Raw genomic sequence first — 21635 nt, forward strand, 5'->3', positions numbered from 1 at the left:
GGCCAGATCTCTGCATCAGGGTCTGCCGCTCTAACCATTGTGCCACACTTCTCCACCTCTACAGTGATGTGCAGCAAGCATCGTTCACTACTGTTGTACACTGATGTGCAGCAAGCATTGTTCACTACTGATGCACAGTGATGTGCAGCAAGCATCGTTCACTACTGTTGTACAGTGATATGCGCAGCGTGCATTGTTCACTGCTATTCTACAGTGATGTGCAGCGAGCATCGTTCAGTACTGTTGTACATTGATGTGCAGTAAGTGTTGTTCACTACTGTTGTACAGTGATGTGCAGCAAGCATCGATCACTACTGTTGTACACTGATGTGCAGCAAGCATCGTTCACTACTGTTGCACAGTGATGTGCAGCAAGCATCGTTCACTACTGTTGTACAGTGATGTGCAGCAAGCATCGTTCACTACTTTTGTACACTGATGTGCAGCAAGCATCGTTCACTGCTGTTGTACAGTGATGTGCGGCAAGCATCGATCACTACTGTTGTACTCTGATGTGCAGCAAGCATCAATCACTACTGTTGTACTTCGATGTGCAGCAAGCATCGTTCACTGCTGTTGTACAGTGATGTGCAGCGAGCATCGTTCACTACTGTTGTACAGTGATGTGCAGCAAGCATCGTTCGCTACTGTTGTGCACTGATGTGCAGCAAGCATTGTTCACTACTGTTATACACTGATGTGCAGCAAGCATTGTTCACTACTGTTGCACAGTGATGTGCAGCAAGCATCGTTCACTACTGTTGTGCACTGATGTGCAGCAAGCATCGTTCATTGCTGTTGTCAGTGATGTGCAGCAAGCATCGTTCACTACTGTTGTACAGTGAAGTGCAGCAAGCATAGTTCACTGCGCAGGGGCCTTGTGCGCAGCAGTTGTGAGGTGTGTTTTGTAGTGTGTGAGTGCCCTCTGGTAGCAGTGGACTGCCTCCTATTCCTTGAGGTGATTCTGGCACAGTCCACGTGCTCCTCGTTACCCACTCACCCCCCTCGTGGCCGCTGCAGGTGGCCGAGTGAGAACCAGAGGGAGAGGGTGAGTTACTTTCCCCATGCAGCCCTGTTCAAGACCCGCCACCTAGGGTCTGTTCACAATGCGACATGCGGCGAGGCAGATTATTGCAGCGCAGGCCTGTTCTTTAAAGTGGCCCAATCCTTGTCGCCATTGTAACGTGGACCTATAATATCCTGTTACAGGGGTGTTTCTCTGTGTCCCCCACCCTACTCATGCCTCCCTTAACTCTGGGAGTCACAAATATTACAAGGAGAGTGTTCTTTGCTGCTCCTGTGTGCGGTCCTGTCCCTGACCCTCTGTCCCTCTCTCTGCCCCATCCAGTGTGTCACTCCTTTTGGTGCTTTTACTGCTCACTCTCGAGGCTCCTCCTGGGGCCCCCGGTTCTCTTAGAGGAGTGACATACACTGTAGACAGTAGGGGGTTTGCTGGGGGGAGGGGGATTGCAGTATTGTATTACATGTAGGAGGGTGTGTGCTCTCTATTCTATGACCCCCCCAGGTCATCTTCCCCCCTACCACCAGCAACCCCCCTTCACACCTCCCCGCAGTCCTCTTTTCCCATACCACCAGCAACCCCCCACCGGCCTATATCATTATTCCCCGAAGGTTGTTGGGCACAAAGGTCTCTGTAGCAGGTGACTGAACCCCAGGAGATATTTTAAAATGCATCGTCTTTTCTAAGCCAGAACATATTAAGTCTCGGATTTGTACTTGTTGCAGACTTGACTACCAGGAACTACCCCTTGTGACTCTGCCCCCTTTTCACTGCTACACCTTGACACCAGTTATGGGTTCGCGGAGTATAGTGTTTTTTTCTGGCATTGTGCATGCAGCGGTTTAACCTCTGCAGGCATTGGGTTAAAAGCCCAGCAGGGCACACACTGCCTTTAATCATTGCAGGGTCTATACTCTTACCTTTCCCCTGTTCAAACAGATGTAGAGGGGGGCATTTGCACGGAGCGGAGAAGGCTGACCATGTAATTCATGGGGTCCCTGTAAGTGAAGGGCATGTTCAGATAAATCTAGGGCCTCACCCTAAGTGTTGGAGGGGCATGGTTAAACCGTTGTGAGTGGTGTTAAAAACGGTAAAAGAGAGGAGTGGCCGCTGGAGCAGCAGGGGACATTACTGCACGGGGGCACCTTTAATGCAGCTCCTTGTGAGGTGTTTTCTCTGCCCCCCCTCACAAGGCTTGCACGCTTACCTCCCTTTCTCCTTCTGAAGTATTATCCTCTAACCCAACTCCACTTGCAGATCTCTCAGGTTAGCAACATGCACATTGTAGAGAGTGGGGAGGACAAAGCCTTACGTTGGGGAGTGAGGAGGTATGGATTTGTTGCTGCCCCCTAGTGAGGTCTGTTCTCTGACCCTCTGTATCCCATTCCCGGCACCACCCAGCTCTCGCTCCCTCCAGTACTTCTCCTCCCTCTCGGTGACCCTCCCTTTGTGCGCCCAGTTTATTTGGAAGAGTGACATGCACAGTAGATGGTACGGTGGACTGGAGGGAGTAATGTTGGGAGCAGAGGGAAGGTATTACCTGTGGGAGAGGGGTGGTCTCTCTTCTTTGACACTCTCTTCCTCTTCCCACAGGCTCACACTCCCTCCGGTACTTCTACTCCTCCCTCTCAGGGCCCCTCCCCGGGATCCCTAAGTTCTCCATAGTGGGTATGTGGATGACATCCCCATCTCCAGTTACACCAGTGAGAGCCTCAGGGTGGTACCCTAGGCCCCCTGAATGGAGAAGATCACCGCCGAGGACCCTCAGTACTGGGAGAGGGAGACAGAAAGACCTTATTGAGCGAGCAGATCTTCAAGGACGATGTTAGGACCGTGATGGAGCGGATCAGCCAGACTCGGGGTGAGTGACACCGGGGAAGGGGAAACCAGAGGGAAAGGTGAGTGACACAGGAGTGAAGGGGGGTTTATCCAGACCGGGGTAACTGACACCTCGGTAGGCAGTGAGACTGGGGGTGAGTGACACCTGTTGGAAGTGGGGGTAGGACCACACCGAACATGAGTGACACATGCTGGGGCAGCAGTCAGCCAGATTTGGAGTGAGTGACAGTAGGGAAGGGGCAACCAGACTGGGGGTGAGTGACAGCTGTTAGAAGTGGGGTGGATGGGAGGACCTCACCAGGCATGAGTGACACAGGCTGGGGCGGTAGTCAACCAGAAATGGAGTGAGTGACACTAGGAAAGGGGAAACCATGCTGGGGGTGAGTGATGGCGGATCAACAGTAGGGGGTGTGAGTAAACCATGGGGCAGCATGAGACATGGGTGTGTTAGTGATGGGGTTATAAATACAGAAGACCAGCCATTCTCATCTGACCTTTCTCAAGGGCCTCACTGTTTCCTGCTCCCCACTTTCACACACACTCTCTGTACGGCTGTCCCATCGGATCTCACTTTAGTCTGGTCCCCAGTGCTCCTCTCCCATCATGAGGGGGTTTCTCTCATCCCTTCACTCTCTGTCCGGACACTCACTCTTCTTCATCCCTCCCCGTCAGGTCTCCACATGCTCCAATATATGTCTGGCTGTGAACTCCGACATGATTGTTCCGTGGGAGTTTGTGGAGTTCTTTCACTCTCTGCTTCAACATGTCAGACCCTCACTCTGATCTTTTCCCTACTCAGGCCCTCACTTTGCTCCTTCAAGCCCAACGCTTCTGTCCCCTCCTGTTCAATTTTTTCACATTGCACAGTACGGAACTGAATATGAGCAGTTCATTTAATTCCGACCCATGCATAAACCCCTGTTTATATATGGGCCGGAATTAAAAGTTTGAAGGTATTTAATGCATCTTATGTGTTTCATACCTGAAATGCCATTACATTTTAGCAGATAAAAATCATACTGTATGTTCCATACTGTGTAGATCTTGTTGCATTAAACACCAAAATCAGCACAGTATTCCCGAAAAACCCATAATAAGTGTTAATTATCCCACCTGATAAATAACATGTGTGAGGTATTATTTATCAGGTGCGAAAAATAACAGCTAAACTCTTAATTAGGCCCTATATGTCCGTAAGTGAACTCTGGGTGGATAGCTCAGTCGAGGGACGTTCTTGGCTTCCCTCTCTGCCTCCAGGTATCAGACCCTCGCTCCCTCCTCAGCCCTTCACTCTGCTCCCTCCTGCCCCTCAGGTCTCCACATGTTCCAGGTGATGTCCGGCTCTACGCTTCAGGGATAGTGCTCCGTCCGGGAACTTTCTTGGCTCCCCTCACTCTTACTGGAGGTGTCAGACCTTCACTCTCTCCTCGGGTCCATACTCTGCTCCCCTCAGGCCGTCAGTCTATCCCCATCCCTCACGCTGTTGCTTCTGCCCAACACTGTTCTCTTTTCTTCCCCTTCAGGTCTCCACTTGCTCCAGGTGATGTACGGCTGTGAGCTCCGGGACGACAGCTCCATCAGGGGTTTATCAAAAAGCCTTCGACGGACACAACTTCATCAGCTTGGACAAGGACAGACTGACGTGGATGTGGCCAGGATCACACAGGACCGATGGAACTGGGAGAGGATCATCGCTCATCAATGGAAGGACTACCTGGAGGGGAGGTGCATCGAGTATCTGAAGACATACCTGAAGCACGGGGAAGAGAGGCTGCAGAGAGGTGGGTTATTATACCTGTATAGCTCTTAAAACACCTCATTAGGTGCTGAAGCACTTGCAGGCACGGGTAGCACTCTGCTCCTTGGAACTCATGTTGGGAGAGGGATGGGGTAGTGGGGGCAGCAGGGGGTGTTTTTTTGTGGTGTCCCTGTGAGGTCCACTATATAACAATTTAACCAGTGCTGTCTCTCTGTTATTTCTGCCCCTCCTCCCCCTCTGGGGTGATAGATGGGGGCGCGGGAGCGGTGTTACACAGGGTAAAGGGACTCTGGTTGACACTTTTCCCTGGGAAGGGTAAAATGTTACACACCGTGGGGGGGGCTTTACACCCCCTGTGAGCTTCGGTCTCCGCACCACTCTGCTCTCTTTCCTTGGTTTCTGCTCCTTCTTGTTATGCTGGAGATGGGTGCTGGGGGAGTTACATAGGATCGGTGGGTGAGCTCTGGGAAGCTCACCCCACCCTACTGCCGTTACCGGGCACCACTGGTCTAGGCTGCACTGCATAGCAGGGCCCCACGTGAATCCTCTGATATACAGTGAGGCCCCAGAGCACACAGTTACTTCCTGCTCCTCTCCAGAGGCCTACATCACCAGGCACGTGCATTAGGTAACAGATGTGCCTCGATCAGCCAAGGAGGAGAAAAGATGATGCTTCCAGCCCAGCTAGATCTGCCCAGGGTGAGTGGTGTACCAGTAACATAGCCACCACCCCAGTCACCCCTGCTGCAAGGACAGCACATCCCAGCCTGTAACCACAGCAGTCCCAGGGATGAGGACTTGCACTACCTCGAACCAGCACGAGGCAGAGCTGACAACACATAGTCCCCACATTCAACCCCTTTTGGTGCCTGCCCCCCAAAGAAGGAGGCCCCTCACCGTGGTGTCCATCCCTCCCATAGAACCGTTTGCAGTAGCAGCACCCGTTCCCCCGAGCTGCAAAATGGAGGACCTGGGTGGAGATCCTAAAGATGTACTTTGCAGCATTATGGTTAGAAGCGGACAGACACCTACCAATGCTCTTACATCCAGCAGGTGCTGCCAGTAACAAGGTCTCCAAGAACGTAGTCGAAGCAAGACAGAACCTGTCAACCAAGTTGTGCAAGCTTCGCCCCATGGCAAGAAAGACCGCACGAAGGTCCACCCAAGCCAACAGGCCCTGTTGATGGTGCAGTGATGCAACTCCATATACCGGGGAATGCCTGGCGGAAAGGAACGTGCTCGGGAAAATGAAGCCTTATGCAAAAGTATATTCCTTGGCTGTGTTGAGTTTACGAGAGACCCTGAACTTGCAGTTGGCACTTCAGAAAGCTAACAGTGTAGAGTGTATGCTTTTTTGCACCACCACATGCCTCCCCTTTGAAGGAGCCTTTAAAGGCACATCATACAGCAAGCCCATTTAACGAAGTTAAAGATATATGTCACCCGAGGACGAGAGGGCATATTCTTAATTTTCCAAACGGTCGAACGCCTCCACCTGGTTCAGTTCACATTCGGAGTCAACGCCAGTCCAATCGACTCACTCCTCGATGAATTCGAACATCTATCGAAAGGCATTCGCTCTCTGAAAGACCGCGTGGTCCACCTACACTTCGACCAATCCATACAACCTGCCGCCCTGCTCCACAGGCAAGTAGCCTTCGGAAATTTGAGGTTGAAAACATCATTGAAAGGTTTTAGGGGCAGAGGCCAGCCCTGTGTCTCACCCATGTTTGTGGCCAGGGAGTTAAAACAATTAGGGGAAGTGTGAATATGCGCCAGCATGTGCCTCACAAAAATGACCATTAAAAGGGAGAGACATTTGACCCTGACAGTCGAAGATATTGTGAGGGAGCTCTCAGGTTCCCACTGGTTCTCTAAGATGGATTGAAGATCAAGAAACCATCAGATTCTACTGGCTCCAGAGTCATGCCATGTCATGTCAAACATCCACTCAACTCGGGTTGAGCAGTACAAACACTCATCTTCAGTATCTCCAACTTGGCCGACGTTTTGCAAGACATCATTAGAGGAGACCTGGCAGAATACATGGGGGTATTAAATATCAGCAAATATATATTGGTGCATGCATCCACCCTAGAAGAACACCTCAGCAGACTGCTTGCTGTGTTCATCCGTCTTCAAAACAGTGAGCTCATGGTACACAAGTGTGAGTTACTGAAGGAGAAGATATGCTTTTTCAGATACTGCTTCTCCATAAAAAAAGATCATCCCAGATCCAACCAAGGTCTGTGACATCCAGTCAGTGCTGGTCCCAGTCACTGATAGGCATGAGGAGCTTTCTTGGGATGGTCACGTATTGCGGCGGGTTCATGCAAAATGTCACCTCGCTTACAAAACCCCTCCTTGAACTCACAAAAGCATCTATACCTTGGCAATGATGTGATGAACCAAAGCTAGCATTTCAGGCCACCAACTGAGTGTTATCTGAATATACTTTATTTGTCTACATCCCCCCAGAGAAGGATGCAGAACTGTTTTTGGATGGTCACCCTACCGTTGTGGGGGCCATGCTCTCACAGAGGCACCCATGCGGAGAGTAGGCTCTCATTGCAAATACCAGCCGGGCTCTGACCTCCATGGAGCAGCGCTGCTCCCACATTAATATGGAGACAATCTCAATCCACTGGGGCTGCAGCCACATCCACCTATAACTGTGTGGGCACCCCCTTTCTGTCCCTTAATACCCAAAAGCCACTAATCCCTTTGTTCAGAGGATCCTCAACTAATCCTCCCCCAAAGGATAAAGAAGGGGATTCTCCAGCTGAGCTGCAGGAGTACCAATGATCAGTGGAGTACACGCCTGATGCATACAATCCCACTGACTATCACGGCTTGCCTGGCCATTGTAATGATGAGGAGACGGAAGGTGAGGTAAACATCTACTTCTTTATTGACTTCCTCACATGAATGCCCCCAACCGTCGTTATCTTCCTCTCCCTCCCCCCAACATTCCAAACCCCCTGTGGGCAGCATCAGCCGTGCGCACAGACACGTGAGGGAAATCCGAGGGAAGGAATAAAACACACGACACACGAGGGCAAATGACAACACCACTGTACTTCTATGGAACATTACATCTTTTCCTTTTTGTCAACGCTTAATTCAATACGTAATCTTTGAATCTGACAGGTGGTACAATAGCTCTTTTGGTCGTTACAGTGCCCTTTGGACTGGTTACAACTGTAGTTGAAGACATGTTGGAAGAGTTACTTTTTGTGGCATTTTCATGGCTTGTTCTACTCTGTTCACTGTGGTTTGCAGGTTGGCTGTGTTCAGGCAAACTATTATGAACAACTTCATGGTCCCTGCCTGGTTCTGGTAACTTAACGCTGACCACATTCGATTCATTCCACCATTGACCATTATCCAACAAGACAGCTGTGCCCTTAGTTTTAACCACCCGACTTGGCTCACTGTATTTGCTCATATTAACTCCTTTCTTCCGATATCTTACTCTCACCAAATCACCAGCACACACATTCATTTCCTTGACTGCATTTTTAGCATTATAGTTGCTATGCATGCGATTTTGATGTTGGTCAACTAGCTTCAATCTCCTTTTCCTTCAAGCTCTTTGTCTCCTATTTCTTCAACGCCACTGACCAGTACGGCTGCAATTGTGTGATGGTCACTCTATCCCTGAGCAACTCAAAGGTTGTTCTGCCTGTGGTGTTGTGTGGCGTGGTGCGATACAACCATAGTCTAGTTCTAAGAGCTGCTTCAATAGGAATGTGAGACCTTAATGCCATTTGAATAGTTTCTTTAACTAAACGATTGGTCCGCTCAACCTGCTCATTGCTTTGGGGGTGGTATAAGGATGATCCTATATGTTCTATATTATTTACTTTCAGGAACATGGTCATTTCTTGTGACAGGAATTGCACTCCGTTGTCTGAGACCAGCTGATGTGGAAAGCCCTCCTTACAAAATACCTCCTTCAGGAATGTTGTCACCTCAGACTTGGTGGGTTGTGATACAAACTTTACTTCAATCCATTTTCTAAAGTAGTCAATAATAACAATGGCATAACGCATGTTTAGGGGAAGAACTTTCATTGGCCCAATAAAATTGATTCCGATTTTTATCTACGGTCCTTCGGGTAACTCAACAGATAACATTTGACAACGGTAAGCAGACATGGTTTTGTCCGCTTTAGCACATACGGAACATTGGCTAACAAGTATGTCAGCGCCACGATTCATGGCTGGCCACCAATATCTTTCCCTAAGTTTTTGTTTAGTTCCTGTCATTCCTACATGACCTTCATGTGCTAGGGCCATCAACCTCCCTCTCAATGACATTGGTGCAATAACGGTTTCACCTCTGAGGAGGACCTCATCAACAATGGTAATGTCATCTTTAATTTTCTAATATGGTTGCAATGTTTCATTCAATTGCTTTTCATGTGGCCAACCTTCCATTATATACTTTTTCATTTCTGTACATACATTGTCATTTCTGGTGGCCTCCTCCCATTCTTGTTTTGTAATAGCACCATGGGGCTCTTCTCTATTAAACAGACATGCAACCAGAACATCATCATCATGCTCGTTTTCTTTATAATCAGTTTCACTAATACACATTGCACGTGACAAGTAGTCATCAGTAACATTCGCTTTGCCAGAAATATGCTCTGTTCTGAATTGGTACTCTTGTAACTTACACACAAGCTTTGCTATTCTTGGAGTAGGTTTACTCGAACCTTTTCTATCTAGGATCCTGACTAATGGTTTGTGATCAGTACGCAAAATGAACTCTTTTCTCCAAAGAAAACTTTTAAACTTTGTAACAGCCCAGACACAGGCTGAAAGCTCATGTTCAATTACTGAATATTTTGACCTCGCTCCTCTCAGTTTTCGTGAAGCAAAAGCAATACTTCTTTCCTATTTAGGCACTCTCTGGCTTAGCACAGCCCCCAGTCCAACCTGACTAGCATCAGTGGTCACTATGCTCTGTAGGTTTTCACTGAGCGACTGCAAGGAAGGTACAAGCTTAAGTTCTTTTTTTATGTTTTTCATGCTTTCTTTACATATCTCATCCCATATGAACTCTGCATCCTTCTTTGTTAGCTTCCGACGTGGTTCCACTTTTGTAGCATAATTTTGTATGAATTTAGAGTGAAATTCCCACACTCCTAAAAATAATGCAAGTTCTTCCTTGTTACTTGGAGTTGGTGAGTTTGAAATTGCAGATATTAGGGATGGCTTTGGTCAAACACCTTGTTCATCAATTAGGTGCCCAAGGTACTCTACTGTTCCTTTGAAAAATTAACATTTGTATTTTTGTAGCATTAGACCACTGTCTTGAATTCTCCGTAATACTTTTTTTTAAAATAGACAGGTGTTCTTCCTCTGTTTTACTGTAGACTAGTATGTCATCCTGAAATGACCTTACACCTTCCATATCTGAAAAAAGTTGATTCATTACTTGTTGGAAGACCACCGATGCCGAAGATGAACGCTGTGTAACTCTTTGAACCTTCCTCCAACTGAATTTGATGGTAAACTGCACTGAAGTCCAGAGTAGTGAAGAATTTTGCTTGATGCAAAGTTATCACCATCTCATTTATCAGAGGCAATCGTTGACAATCAGCTACCACATGATTGTTGAGTTGGCGAAGATCAATGCATAAACGGATTGAGCCATTCCTTTTCTTAGCCAGGACCACGGGCGACAGCCACTCGAACGCATTGATGGGTTCTATTATTCCCTCATCACACCAGTTCTTTAAAATAGCCTTGACCCCAGAGTGGGCAGACAAAGGTATTGTGACGGGCCAGCGCGATGCGGCCCGTCCATTATGTTGACTGATGCTGACACTGCCAGGAATAACCCGGTTCTACTGCTGTGGCCAGCGAATCCCGAAAGACTTCCGGCTTCAGAGGGGGAGCCGGGAGAATGCTGCGGGGGAACGAGAAGCGCCATAAAAACGTCGGACTGCAGAGAAGAGGCGCGCAGTGGCAACGATATACTGAGGAGCGGCGCAGGAGGTCGGGACGAAGAAAGAAGTTGGATTCCAGGAGGAGAGACGTGGAACGACATGACAGAAACAGCAGCCGTCCAGGAGGCGCAACGCGAGGATACCAGCCACGCTTCAGGAGAAGCGTGGCATACTCAGGTGAGTCCTGGGACCATTTAAGGGGAGACTGGGTGGTTGGGGAAGAAAAAGGAGGAAGGGGAGCAGGAACCAAGGGGAAGTGGGGAGGTTGAGAGAGAGGGACGAGCGGGAAGGCAATACCGTGAAACAGAGGAAGGGGCCACATACGAACCCATAGCGAGAAACCCAAGGGCAATAGACAGAACATAGAAATACAGCCCAGAAAATCGAGAAGGAGACAGAAAGTGCAGAAGGGGAAAATAATAAACGAAGGAAAGAGAGAAAGCCAAAGACAGAGAGACACAACGAAGAAAGAAGAGGCAGAGAGGAGAATAAACAAGAAAAGGACACTATACCAGAAAACCAAGACAGAAAAAATAAAGACTGGAAAAAGGGACAGTAGAGGAAAAGCAACGCAAACAAAGGGCTATAGACCAGAGAGAGAAAGAAACTTCTTCTAGAGGAAGAGAGAAGAAGAAAAGAGCAAAGTAGGGAAAGGAAGAACCAGAAAGATAAAACGACTTACCTATATCCTATCTTGTTCTTTTTCCAACATGCGCTTCCTGGGAGCCCTGCATGAGAAGAGACCCAAGAAGAGGTGAAAGCCTAGTTTAAAAATCCCAAAGAGGAATCAGCACAAGAAAGACACTCATATGCCACTACAAATTTCCTAAAACTTAAATAAATCACAACTGCCTGCACAAACAGTCATCATTGACCTACCCGGTCCCAGGTATGTTTCTTACACGTTGTTTCATGGGTTGCACTTCATCCTTCAAAATTATTTTATGTTTGAAATTCTTTAGGCATCCCAGTTTTCCACTGAATACTTCCTTGTATTCTTCAAGAATGTTTTCCAAATTGTCTTTTTGAATACTGAACACTTAGGGCGCTTGACATGGGTTGATCAACATCCTCAGGCTCTGTTGTTCCAACCAACAAGGATGTTGACATTGTAGTCAACCACGAACACCTTTGAGGATGTACTTTTGTCCTTGAACTTCAGATCAGCGTTAAATACTCCTTCTAGATTTATTTTGTGACCTCTATAGGCTCCTGGAATAATCTTGCTAACCTGTAGCAGTGCTTACATCCTAAGGTCTCATAAATGTTATTTGACAAGATAGTAATTCTGGATCCAGTATCAACTAGCATTTCCGCACTCTCCCCATTTACATGGATGTTGCATTTGGGTTGATTATGTAAGTCTTCCTTACTGATGATGGCCACAAGCAACACTAAATTCTCCATCATTTCATTGTCGTCTGAGTCTTCGTCTGTTTTATATTCTTCCACCTTGAAGCCTTTCTTCACATGAGAAGACTTGCAAACTTTAAGGAAGTGCCCAACCTTTCAACATCCTTTGCAAGTTTTGCCGATGGCAGGACATCCTCTGCTGGATGCTAAATGGGTACTGGATCCGTAGCGGTAACATGTCATCTTGTTGCTTCTTGAATTTGAAATGCTTTTCTTATTGCTTTTCCTTACTTGACTTGTAGATGATTCACTTTCCTTGTGGATCAGATTGACATCCGCTGAATGGTTATCAGGTTTGCGTAACAATTTTATTCCCTTTGCAGATCTTTCCATACTTTTAATGGTTGATACCACCTTCTCCAGGCTGGGGTTGCGATAGCACAACAGTTTTTCTTGTGCTTTAATACAAGTGGTGCGCATAACTACCTGATCGCGGATCATCTCATCCATGCCTTTGAATGAGCATGTTGTAGCTAACATCCTCAAGGTTGCGACATATGACTCAATTAACTCTACTGGAGCTTGGTAACGGTAATAGAAATTATATCTTTCCATAATAACGCTCATAGTTGTATCAAAGTAGTTTTTCATTCTTGCCTTGGATTCAGTGAACACTTCCCATTCTTGATCTTCCTCCTCCTCTTTCTCAACAGGAGCTATGTGATCAAACAACCTTCTTCCTTCTACCCCCAGACAGTTATGCATCATGGCTTGTTTTCTGGCTAGATCATACTTGGTTCCATCTAAAGCCTCCAACATGTGCAGCAAGCATCGTTCACTACTGTTGTACACTGATGTGCAGCAAGCATCATTCACTACTGTTGTACACTGATGTGCAGCAAGCATCGTTCACTACTGTTGTACACTGATGTGCAGCGAGCATCGATCACTACTGTTGTACAGTGATGTGCAGCGAGCATCGTTCACTGCTGTTGTACAGTGATGTGCAGCGACCATCGTTCACTACTGTTGTACACTGATGTGCAGCAAGCATCTTTCACTAATGTTGTACACTAATGTGCAGCAAGCATCGTTCACTACTGTTGTACAGTGATGTGCCGCAAGCATCGTTCACTGCTTTTGAACAGTGATGTGCAGCGACCATCGTTCACTACTGTTGTACACTGATGTGCAGCAAGCATCGTTCACTGCTGTTGTACAGTGATGTGCAGCAAACATCGTTCACTACTGTTGTACAGTGATGTGCAGCGAGCATTGTTTACTGCTGTTGTACCCTGATGTGCAGCAAGCATCGTTCACTACTGTTGTACACTGATGTGCAGTAAGCATCGTTCACTACTGTTGTACAGTGATGTGCAGCAAGCATTGTTCACTACTGTTGTACAGTGATGTGCAGCAAGCATCTTTCACTGTGCAGGGACCTTGTGCGCAGCATTTGTAAGGTGTGTTTTGTAGTGTGTGAGTGCCCTCTGGTAGCAGTGGACTGCCTCATATTCCTTGAGGTGATTCTGGCACGGTCCACGCGCTCCTCGTTACTCACTCACCCGCCTCGTGGCCGCTGCAGGTGGCCGAGTGAGAACCAGAGGGAGAGGGTGAGTTACTTTCCCCATGCAGCCCTGTTCAAGACCCGGCACCTAGGGTCTGTTCACAATGCGACATGCGGCGAGGCAGAGTATTGCAGCGCAGGCCTGTTCTTTAAAGTGGCCCAATGCTTGTTGCCATTGTAACGCGCCCCCATAATATCCCGATACAGGGGTGTTTCTCTGTGTCCCCCCTGCACATGCCTCCCTTCACTCTGGGAGTCACAAATATTACAAGGAGAGTGTGCTTTGCTGCTCCTGTGTGCGGTCCTGTCCCTGACCCTCTGTCCCTCTCTCCGTCCACCCCCCCCAGGGTCTCACTCCCTCTGGTGCTTCTACTGCTCACTCTCGAGGCTCCTCCTGGGGCCCTCAGTTCTCTTAGAGGAGTGACGTGCACTGTAGACAGTAGGGGGTTTGCTGGGGGGGGTGAGTGCAGTATTGTATAAATGTGCAAATGGAAGGTATTACATGTAGGAGGGTGTGTGCTCTCTATTCTATGACCCCCCATTCGTCTTCTCTCATACCACCAGCAACCCCCTCCCACCCCTCATTTGTCTTCTCTCATACCACCAGCAACCCCCTCCCACCTCTCCATTTGTCTTCTCTTATACCACCAGCAACTCCCTCCCACGCCCCCATTCGTCTTCTCTCATACCACCAGCAACCCCCTCCCACGCCCCCATTCGTCTTCTCTCATACCACCTGCAAACCCGCAGCAGGCCTATACGATTATTCCCTGAAAGATCTCTGTAGCAGGTGACTGAACTGCAGACGATATTTTAAAATGCAGCCTCTTTTCTAAGCCAGAACATATGAAGACTCTGATCTGTCCTTGTTGCAGAGTTGGCTATCGGGAACTACCCCTTGTGCCTCCGAACGCTTTTCGCTGCCACATCTTGGCATCAGGGATGGGTTCTTGAAATAAAGTTTTGTTCGATGGCATGTGTAGCTGCAGATACACATGTTGTGCATAGCCCGCCATCTGGTGTTGGGTCGGAGTGTTACAAGTTGTTTTTCTTCGAAGAAGTCTTTCGAGTCACGAGACCGAGGGACTCCTCCTCTTTTGCTTCCATTGCGCATGGGCGTCGACTCCATCTTCGATTGTTTTCTTTCCGCCATCGGGTTCAGACGTGTTCCTTTTCGCTCCGGGTTTCGGGACGGAAAGATAGTCAAAACTTCGGAAAATTACGTCGGTATTGTTGCGTTCGGGATCGGGTTAGATAGAATCGACACCGAATCGAATCGTGAAGAGCTACGGTAACCCTTCGGAGTAATTTCGATCCCCCGTCGGGGCCTGGTCGGCCCGACCGCGTGTAACATCGAGGCTGATGGAACGGACCCCGTTCCGATTCTGTCCTAAATGCCACAACAAATACCCATATACAGACCAACATTTGGTCTGTAACCTGTGCCTGTCGCCCGAGCACAAGGAAGAAACTTGTGAGGCCTGTCGTGCGTTTCGATCCCGAAAAACGCTCCGTGACCGGCGAGCCAGAAGATTGCAGATGGCGTCCACGCCGACAGGACACCGAGAGTTCGAGGAACAAGGAGAAGAAGAGGAAGCCTTCTCTATCCATGAATCGGACTCGGAGGAATTCGACGTCGAAGAAACAGTGAGTAAGACGTCAAAGCCAGCACCACACAAGAAAACAGACAAGGCCCAGGGGACGCCACTGCCAGCAGGCCATGGCTCAACCCATAAAGTCGGTGACCGCCCATCGGCACCGAAAAAGGGCGAACTGGTGCCGAGGTCGTCCGACTCGGGTCGAGACACAGGCACGCAGCAATCTCGGGACCGAGAAAGTGCTGCCGAAAAAGATCGACGCCGAGACAGCGGAGCCGAAGCTGCTCGACGCAGAGACAGCGGCACCGAGGAAGATCGACGCCGAGAAATTTCGACTCCGAAAAAGAGAAAAGTCGCCTCGGAGCCGAAAACAGGTAAGGACATAGTTTCGGTGCCAAAACGACCGGCAACCGAGCCAACTACCAGCTCATATTTAGAGGAACAATCACTGTCCTCTCAAATGCGCAAACATAGATTCGAGGAAGAGTTACAGACCACTGAAGTAGACCACACTCAAAAGCGGATCTTCATACAGAGTGGAACAGGGAAGATCAGCAACCTTCCCCCTATTAGGAGAAAAAGGAGACTTGAGTTCCAAACACAGGAACAAGCACCACAAACAAAAGTGGTGAAGAAGGTAACTCCGCCACCCTCTCCTCCACCTGTAACTCACATATCACCGCAACAGACTCCGTCACTCTCACCGGCTCACACCACCATGAGCCAAGATGACCAGGATGCTTGGGACCTATATGACGCCCCAGTATCAGACAACAATCCTGAGGCGTATCCTACCAAGCCCTCACCACCCGAGGACAGCACAGCGTATGCACAGGTGGTAGCTAGGGCAGCAGAGTTCCATAACGTGTCGCTACACTCTGAACCTGTCGAGGATGACTTCCTTTTCAACACCCTCTCCTCCACCCATAGCACCTACCAGAGCCTGCCTATGCTTCCAGGAATGCGAAGGCACGCAAAGCAAATCTTCAAAGAGCCTGTCAAGAGTAGAGCAATAACACCAAGGGTGGAGAAAAAATATAAAGCACCGCCCACGGACCCTGCTTTCATCACCTCACAACTGCCACCAGATTCAGTTGTAGTAGGGGCAGCTCGCAAGAGAGCCAACTCTCACACATCAGGCGATGCACCACCTCCGGATAAAGAAAGCCGCAAGTTCGACGCAGCCGGAAAAAGGGTCGCAGTACAAGCTGCAAACCAGTGGCGCATCGCTAACTCTCAAGCGCTCCTAGCGCGATATGACAGAGCCCATTGGGACGAGATGCAGCACCTCATCGAGCATCTACCCAAAGATTTACAAAAAAGGGCGAAACAAGTGGTTGAGGAGGGACAAAACATCTCCAATAACCATATACGCTCCTCTATGGATGCAGCGGACACAGCTGCAAGAACAATAAACACAGCTGTAACCATAAGAAGGCATGCGTGGTTACAAACATCTGGCTTTAAACCGGAGATACAGCAAGCGGTGCTCAATATGCCATTCAATGAGCAACAATTGTTCGGACCTGAAGTGGACACGGCAATTGAGAAGCTAAAAAAGGACACTGACACAGCCAAGGCCATGGGCGCACTCTACTCCCCGCAGAGCAGAGGCACTTTCGGCACCTTCCGTAAAACAACCTTCAGAGGGGGGTTTCGGGGTCAGGCCACACAAGCCAGCACCTCACAATCAACACCGTCCACCTACCAGGGACAGTACCAAAGGGGAGGCTTTCGGGGCCAATACAGAGGAGGACAATTCCCTCGAAACCGGGGAAAATTTCAAAGACCCAAAACACCTACAACCAAACAGTGACTCACAAGTCACTCAACCCCTCCACACAACACCAGTGGGGGGAAGACTAAGTCAGTTTTACCAATCTTGGGAGGAAATAACAACAGACACTTGGGTCTTAGCAATTATCCAACATGGTTATTGCATAGAATTTCTCCAAATCCCTCCAAATATCCCACCAAAAACACAGAATATATCAAAACAGCATTCAGACCTTCTGGAACTAGAAGTTCAAGCATTACTGCAAAACAACGCAATAGAATTGGTACCATGTACACAAATAAACACAGGAGTTTACTCACTGTACTTTCTAATACCAAAAAAGGACAAAACACTGAGACCAATCCTAGATCTCAGAACACTAAACACCTACATCAAATCAGAACACTTTCACATGGTCACGCTACAAGAAGTGTTACCATTACTAAAGCAACAAGACTACATGACAACCTTAGATCTCAAAGACGCGTATTTCCACATACCGATACATCCCTCGCACAGGAAATACCTAAGGTTCGTATTCAAGGGAATACATTACCAATTCAAAGTATTGCCGTTCGGTATAACAACCGCACCAAGAGTCTTTACAAAATGCCTAGCAGTAGTAGCTGCACACATCAGAAGGCAGCAAATACACGTATTCCCGTATCTAGACGATTGGCTAATCAAGACCAACTCACTGACAAAGTGTTCACACCACACAGATTATGTCATACAAACCCTCTACAAACTCGGTTTCTCAGTCAACTATGCAAAATCACACATTCTGCCGTACAAAGTACAGCAATACCTAGGAGCGACAATAGACACAACAAGGGGAATAGCCACTCCAAGTCCACAAAGGGTTCAAAATTTCCTAAAAGTTATACAAGCCATGTATCCAACACAAAAAATACAGGCAAAGATGGTACTACAACTCCTAGGCATGATGTCCTCATGCATAGCCATTGTCCCGAACGCAAGACTGCACATGAGGCCCTTACAACAGTGCCTAGCATCACAATGGTCACAAGCACAGGGTCACCTTCTAGATCTGGTGTTGATAGACCGCCAAACATACATCTCGCTTCTATGGTGGAACAGTATAAATTTAAACAAGGGGCGGCCTTTCCAAGACCCAGTGCCACAATACGTAATAACAACAGATGCTTCCATGACCGGGTGGGGAGCACACCTCAATCAACACAGCATCCAAGGACAATGGGACGTACATCAAACAAAGCTGCATATAAATCACCTCGAACTGCTAGCAGTTTTCCTAGCGTTAAACGCATTCCAACCCATCATAACCCACAAGTACATTCTTGTCAAAACAGACAACATGACAACAATGTATTATCTAAACAAACAGGGGGGGACACACTCGACACAGCTGTGCCTCCTGGCACAAAGAATATGGCAATGGGCAATTCACAACCACATTCGTCTAATAGCACAGTTTATTCCAGGGATCCAGAATCAACTTGCAGACAATCTCTCTCGAGATCACCAACAGGTCCACGAATGGGAAATTCACCCCCAAATTCTAAACACTTACTTCAAAATTTGGGGAACACCTCAAATAGACTTATTTGCAACAAAGGAGAACGCAAAATGCCAAAACTTCGCATCCAGGTACCCACACAGGCAGTCTCAAGGCAATGCCCTATGGATGAACTGGTCAGGGATATTTGCGTACGCTTTTCCCCCTCTCCCTCTCCTTCCATATCTAGTAAACAAATTGAGTCAAAACAAACTCAAACTCATACTAATAGCACCAACATGGGCAAGACAACCTTGGTACACAACACTACTAGACCTGTCAGGAGTACCCCACGTCAAGTTACCCAACAGGCCAGATCTGTTAACACAACACAACACAAACAACAGATCAGGCATCCAAACCCAGCATCGCTGAATCTAGCAATCTGGCTCCTGAAATCCTAGAATTCGGACGTTTAAACCTCACCCAAGAGTGTATGGAAGTCATAAAGCAAGCTAGAAGACCATCCACTAGACACTGTTATGCAAGCAAATGGAAAAGGTTTGTTTGCTACTGCCATGATAATCAAGTTCAACCATTACACGCATCTCCAAAAGATGTAGTGGGTTACTTACTACACTTACAAAAATCAAATCTGGCCTTCTCTTCCATTAAAATACACCTCGCAGCAATATCTGTATACCTGCAGATTACCCATTCAACTTCACTATTTAGGATACCTGTCATTAAAGCGTTTATGGAAGGCCTGAAAAGAATAATACCATCAAGGACACCACCTGTTCCTTCATGGAACCTCAACATCGTCTTAACAAGACTCATGGGTCCACCTTTTGAACCCATGCATTCTTGCGAAATACAATTCTTAACCTGGAAAGTTGCATTTCTCATTGCCATCACATCTCTAAGAAGAGTAAGTGAAATTCAAGCGTTTACAATACAAGAACCTTTTATCCAAATACACAAAAATAAGGTAGTCCTAAGAACCAATCCTAAATTTCTACCAAAGGTTATTTCACCGTTCCACTTAAATCAAACAGTAGAACTACCAGTGTTCTTTCTACAGCCAGACTCAGTAGCTGAAAGGGCACTACATACATTAGACATCAGAAGAGCACTAATGTACTACATCGACAGAACAAAAGAAATCAGGAAAACAAAACAACTGTTTATTGCATTTCAAAAACCTCATACAGGAAACCCAATATCAAAACAAGGTATAGCCAGATGGATAGTCAAGTGTATCCAAACTTGCTACCTTAAAGCAAAGAGAGAGCTGCCCATTACACCAAAGGCACACTCAACCAGAAAGAAAGGCGCTAGCATGGCCTTCCTAGGAAATATTCCAAAACACGAGATATGTAAGGCAGCCACATGGTCTACACCTCACACATTTACTAAGCACTACTGTGTAGACGTGCTATCCGCACAACAAGCCACAGTGGGTCAAGCCGTACTAAGAACTTTATTTCAGACTACTTCCACTCCTACAGGCTGAGCCACCGCTTTTGGGGAGATAACTGCTTACTAGTCTATGCACAACATGTGTATCTGCAGCTACACATGCCATCGAACGGAAAATGTCACTTACCCAGTGTACGTCTGTTCGTGGCATTAGTCGCTGCAGATTCACATGTGCCCACCCGCCTCCCCGGGAGCCTGTAGCCGTTTGGAAGTTATCTTCAACATTTGTATATTTGTAAGATATGTAATATATTATTTAGGCCTTAATTGGTACATACTTATTTACTCCATTGCATGGGCACTATTACTAACACACACAACTCCTACCTCACCCTCTGCGGGGAAAACAATCGAAGATGGAGTCGACGCCCATGCGCAATGGAAGCAAAAGAGGGGGAGTCCCTCGGTCTCGTGACTCGAAAGACTTCTTCGAAGAAAAACAACTTATAACACTCCGACCCAACACCAGATGGCGGGCTATGCACAACATGTGAATCTGCAGCGACTAATGCCACGAACAGATGTACACTGGGTAAGTGACATTTTCCTTTTCCGGCACTGTACATACAGCTCTTTAACCTCTATACACATTGGGTTAAAAGCGCAGCAGGGCACACTCTGCCTTAAACACTGCAGGGTCGAAAAAGGTGTCATGGTTTAGGTAGGGTGCCCTCTTGGGGTTTCTTGGTCTCTGACCATCGGTATCCCATTCCCGGCACCACCCAGCTCTTGCTCCCTCCAGTACTTCTCCTCCCTCTCGGTGACCCTTACTGTGTGCATCCAGTTTATTTAGAAGAGTAACATGCACAGTAGATGGTACGGTGGACTGGAGGGGGTAATGTTGGGGGCAGAGAGAAGGTATTACCTGTGGGAGAGGGGTGGTCTCTCTTCTTTGACACTCTCTTCCTCTCCCCACAGGCTCACCCTCCCTACTGTACTTCTACTCCTCCCTCTCAGGGCCCCTCCCCGGGGTCCCTAAGTTCTCCATAGTGGGTATGTGGATGACGTCCCCATCTCCAGTTACACCAGTGAGAGCCGCAGGGTGGTTCCCCAGGCCACCTGGATGGAGCAGATCACCGCCGAGGACCCCCAGTACTAGGAGAGGGAGACAGAAAGACCTTATTGAGTGAGCAGATCTTCAAGGACGATGTTAGGACCATGATGGAGCGAATCAACCAGACTGGGGGTGAGTGACACCGGGGAAGGGGCAACCAGAGGGATGGGTGAGTGACACCAGGGGAGGGGCAACCAGACTGGGGGTGAGAGGCACTGGTGGGGAAGGGGCAACCAGACCATGGTTGAATGACTCTGGGGGAGGGGCTACCAGACCTGTGGTGAGAGACACTGGGTGGGGGGAGAGAAAGGGCAACCAGTCGGAGGGTGAGTGACACAGGGGCAAAGGGGGGGGTTCAACCAGGCCAGGGTAACTGACACCTGGGAAGGCAGTCAGACTGGGGGTGAGTGACACCTGCTGGAAGTGGGGGGAAGACCTCACTGTGCATAAGTGACACAGGCTGGGGCAGCAGTCAACCACATCTGGAGTGAGTGACACGAGGGAAGGGGCAACCAGACTGGGGGTGAGTGATGGTGGATCTACAGTAGAGAGTGTGAGTAAACCATGGGGCAGCGTGAGACATGGGTGTGTTAGTGATGGGGTTAGTAAATACAGAAGACCAGCCATTCTCCTCTGACCTTTCTCAAGGGCCTCACTGTTTCCTGCTCCCCACTTTCACACACACTCTCTGTACGGCTGTCCATCAGGTCTCACTTTAGTCTGGTCCCCAGTGCTCCTCTCCC

General features: G+C 48.1%; 1 pseudogene; it reads left to right on the top strand.

Annotated features, from left to right (window-relative positions):
* Positions 1 to 21635, top strand: part of LOC138301825 (uncharacterized) — a 37763-nt pseudogene that overhangs the window by 1052 nt on the left and 15076 nt on the right.

Source organism: Pleurodeles waltl, chromosome 6 (assembly GCF_031143425.1).
Source record: "Pleurodeles waltl isolate 20211129_DDA chromosome 6, aPleWal1.hap1.20221129, whole genome shotgun sequence".
Classification (NCBI taxonomy): domain Eukaryota; kingdom Metazoa; phylum Chordata; class Amphibia; order Caudata; family Salamandridae; genus Pleurodeles; species Pleurodeles waltl.